Source organism: Seriola dumerili, unplaced genomic scaffold, assembly GCF_002260705.1.
Source record: "Seriola dumerili isolate Sdu_G_001 unplaced genomic scaffold, Sdu_1.0 BDQW01000169.1, whole genome shotgun sequence".
Taxonomy (NCBI): Eukaryota; Metazoa; Chordata; class Actinopteri; order Carangiformes; family Carangidae; genus Seriola; species Seriola dumerili.
The window spans coordinates 2,812,700-2,817,657 of NW_019174424.1; positions in this window are offsets into that span (position 1 = coordinate 2,812,700).

The window sequence follows — 4,958 nt, forward strand, 5'->3', positions numbered from 1 at the left end:
CAAAGAGGAAGTGAAAACTAATTCCATCACCCTGCCAGTAAACCCTGTATGCACTGGGTTGAATGGATTAGCGCTGTTTACTCTAATTTTTCTGAATATGGTTTGCCACATGGAAGAATGTGATTGTTCGTCTTTTGCAGAACTCCAAACTGAATATCCTTGATGAGCTGAAGTGAGAAGAACATAATATATAATGCAGGTTTGCATACACATAAATGGAGAATACTGCCACTGTGACAGGGCTCTCACTGAGGGGCCAAGCAGGCTGCTGTCCATCTCAGGTTTATCAGCATCATCAGTCAGCCCCCTCCCCTGCAGGATCCAGAGCGCAGTGATCCGGTTTCAGAGATGTCCATTTGGGGCCACTCACAACAGGATGGCCCCATCCTTTGCTGTGGCCCAGACACATGACAGGTGATGGGACTGTGACAAAGCATTTTAACAAAGAGGGAGAAGAAAGGTGAGAGGATAGTGGGAGAAAGGACGGATGGCAATTGGGAATGAAGGAGGTCTTATGGTGAAGACCCACTGCAAGCGAACACATCGCAAGACAGCCCCTCAACCATTCACTTGTCACTGTGGTATATCGTTAGCAGACATTGTGATTAAGTAACCTACAGTCTTCTCCGACAATATTGATCCTCTTTGCCACAAACATTCATTCACAACAGCTAACAAAACTAAACCTGCAGATCCAGCACTGCTTTGCTTTTTTGTTATCAGTTGACCTTTTGATGAGAAAGTTGACTTTTTTAAGAGAAAGGAATACCAAAAAGAGATACGATTAGTGAGTATTTATGTGCTGTGTCATCTATCACGTGTTACTAATAAACCATTACCTGTGTGAGGTGATATGTGTGTGTACGGGAGAGAAAGGTTTCTGAGGGACTGCCACCCAGGGGTGAAACCAGAGACCAAAACTCAGAAGCACAGGCGACCTGCTTACCTACCCCTGTGCCAAACACCACCACCACCTCCACCACCCCTCTCCTCAATCAGCCCTTGCTGTTCTAATCCAGTGTTTACATAAAACGTAGGGCAGTAATGATAGCCATGAGACCATGGACCACCCCATGTCCCTACACAGCCTCCTCTCCCCAACCACCCCTACCACCTTCCACCACTAACCCAAAGCTGTTTTCACAGGAGCCAAATACCTTAAATACATAATTAGCAGAGTCATTTGTACAATGGGGGCCCCAGCGAGGGCATGAGCGTGTCCGTGTGAGTTTGTGGGGAGGGGTGGGGGGTGGGGGGTGCAGAGGGAGGATGAGGGGTGTAGCGGGGGCAGGATACGAAGACGTGAGAGAGACATGGACAAAGACATGCATTCATGGCTTTGGCCCCAGACAAACTTGGCTGTCGCCATCTTCAAAGGCCACCTCTGCCTTTCCTCAAAACCCAGAAGCCACAGGTTGGGGCAGAGAGGAGAAACATAACAGGGCAACATGGAGGGAAAGAGGAAAGGGGGAGGGAAGAGAGGGGTGTAAGTAATGAAGCAAAGGTTACAAGATCTGTAATCTGGGAAGGAAATAGTCAAGGCTGATTTTGAGGGATTCGAGGCTGTGAACGAACAGCTTCTGTCGATTAGATCAGGTTGTGTAAGTTTTATATCCAATAAACATATAATGTACCAAAAAAATTTGAAATTTGAAAATTTATTTACACTGGAAATGCCAGGGGATGATTAAAGCTTTACAATGCATCCGCCACTTTGCACCACCAGCAACATCCCCCTATGACCCCTGAACCCTGAACTCTGACCCTGCACATTGTAGGTAGTCAAATCACAGTTTGCCCTCTGCAAGAGCCCAAAATTCCAGTGGTCCATGTTTCACACCGGGAGACCTCCTTCATATTGTTCAGCTGCTCACACACTCACACGCATTTACACACTTACACACACACACACACACACACACACACACACACACACACACACACACACACACACACACACACACACACACACACACACACACACACACACACACACACAGCCCATTCAGCAGCCCTCTTCACACCTTGTCTTCCCCCTCATCCCCCTCTGGCATTGTTTATGAAAGCATGTCCACTTAGTGCTGCCCTGTCTGCTCCCACTTGCTGTGGTGCCGATTACCCACATCCTGAGTCCACTTCTTATTCTTTCTTTCCATATCCTATTCTTATTCGTTTCTATCCCCCATTCTTCCTTCTTTCTATACATTTGTCCCTCTCTATACACCTCCTTGCACTCTTACTCCTCAGGGTATTCTCATCCCTCTCTCCCTCTCTCCATCCTCCTACTTCATCTTTCCCCACCATGACACATTGCTCTCTTTTTCCTGCATGGTGAATACACTGCACACGCTATACTGACTCCTCAATCCTCACTTTTATGAATGAAGCAGTGCATGTCAGATAAAAACAATAAAATCAATCAAGCCTTCTTCTCTTCCTTTTATCTTTACTTGATTCACTTTATCCCCTGGTCCACTGGCTTGCAGAGCTGCTGTCTCTCTGATCCTTTCTCTCTTTCATGTTTTGCCTTTCTTTATCTGGCTCCCTCCTAAGGTAATAAGCTGGGTGTATGGCCGGGGAGTGTGGAGGAGAGGGACTTTCATGTCCCTTAGCCCTAGGATTAGGGTGAGCTGCTCGGGGAAAAGTAATAAAGCCCCCAGCACCTACCGTCTAGCTGTCGGTGGATCCTGGAATAAAGCCAAGCTCTTGCTCAACCTGCAAGCCTGGAAAAGCTCACATTTCCTGTATACATCACCACCCTCACATCCAGCTTCTGTTTTGCCTCCTGCAGCAGCACCAACACATGGACTCCACCCTTTTAAGCTCACTATAGATCACTTAAGATAATATATGTATGTTCTGCATTTTGCATAATATACACTTATTTAGGCTAAACTTGCTAGAAATTCTGTTCCTAGTGAAGGAGGTATTTTTTTTCTGATACAGGGTGGTCCCTCAAACCTCTAGGGTTCTTATCCTCTTTCCTCTGCTACTCTGTTTAGCTTCATATTTCTCATGTGCATCATTTTTGCTTTCCATAATCTCATTTCTTCCCCATTAGTCTAAGTCTTTAGCACTGTATATCATCCGTACCTAAATGTATTCTTAGATAGCATCCTTGAAACACAACATAAACAAATTATAGGACTCAACATCCAGTGAACAATTTCATAAGCAGAAATATATTTATTGTTGAAAACATAAATATATAAATTATGATTATTGCTGTATTTATCCAATGGAAGCCCAAAAGAGAAGTAGTAAAGGCTTAGTGATAGTGTAATGGCATTGTCTTTAAGCGTGGTCCCTGGTTCACTGAGAGCACTATCTTACAGTGATGTTATTGTGAATGTGAACAGTGATGAAACATCAGCCTTATAAATATAGCACCAGTTAACTGATGGTTAGTTAATTCACAGGTGGACTGTGTGTGTGTGTGTGTGTGTGTGTGTGTGTGTGTGTGCGTGTGTATGTATGTGTGTGTGTGTGTGCGTGTGTATGTATGTGTGTGTGTGTGCGTAAGGTCTGATGTTCACAGCTCAGCAGCAGCTGATAAAGCCATGTTTCAGTCAAGCCTTTCTCTCGACTCTCACTCGACTCGCCTCACAGTGACTCACTCTTTCGCCTTTGACCGTTCAAAAAAATCTCCTTTCAAACTTCCTCTTTTGAACACAGGGTGGAAGACGAGTGTTGTTTTTGCACCATGTTGGCCTGGTTACACATTCATCACTGTTACAGGAACTGGTAAGGAAGTAACTGTTTGTTTCATCGGGGGCACAGGTTTTCAGGCCACCTCTGAGCACCCACCATCATCTGTCCTGATGGTATGTGGCTGTATGAGGTGTGAGTCCCCTTCAAAAAGGTGGAGCGATCAGAGATTTGTTCTCCTGTCAACGGAGGAGTAAAGACATGGCTAAACAAGGAGCCCATTCATGCACTTGTCGATTTGCTTTGCTCGCTCATTCACTCTTTGAGGTGGACTTTGCTCTTTGCAGGCACAGCGTGTGTGTTTGTGAAGTAGACGGGGCGGACATCTTCCTTATCAATGTTACAGTGATATGGATGAAAAATAGCATCATGTAGCAGAGAAATCGTGTGTGTGAGCACACGCGCGCACACACACGTCCCTGTCTATCCCGCCTCGCACATGCGTGCTTGCACACTAGAGTTGCTCTAGCATTTTTGTGTGCTTATGTGATTGGCATGCACACACTCTAATATGCTAATATGCGTTTGTGTGAAACATCACTTCTTACGTAAAGGATTCGGCAGTGCTTATCATGGCTGTAGAATAAGCGACAGTATAGCCAGTCAATATGAAGTTGCCATGTTTGAGCCAGTCTGTCCCACCTTTTCACAGCTCTGATGCACACACACTGCAGCTTTTTTTCCCCTCGCCGATTCCACCCCCTGGCCACGTTTTTGCATCTTTTCCACTGGATTAAATACAGGCATTCAACCACAACAAAAGAATTAAACATAATTCCTGCTTGGATATAAGTAAGCATAATATATTTCATAACAAAAATAAAGCATCTTCCTGTACTGACTCTCACATCTCCTCCTTGCACACATATATCCAAACCATTTACAAGACTTGACATCATTCAGATATACTGTAATATAATAAGAAACATGGATGACAAGAATAACAATGACTAAAAAAATGACATTGAGATCGTGATACTGATGGTTACACAGAACCGGACCACACAGGACTCTTGCATGTCTCCGAAATCATAAAAACACCTTTTCTGTTCTTTCTTTCTTTTGTATTGGAAAAGACAGAAAGCAAACGTCCACATGTATAAATAGTTTGTAAGTAGCCGTGCATCCTTTTCAGACTGTACATAGCTGGTGGGCAAAGTCACAGACCACCAGGGGTCTCAGAGAAGAATACCTCTTTACTCAGAACAAACGTCCAAAAACTCAAAATGTTTGATGCTCCATAGAGTCTT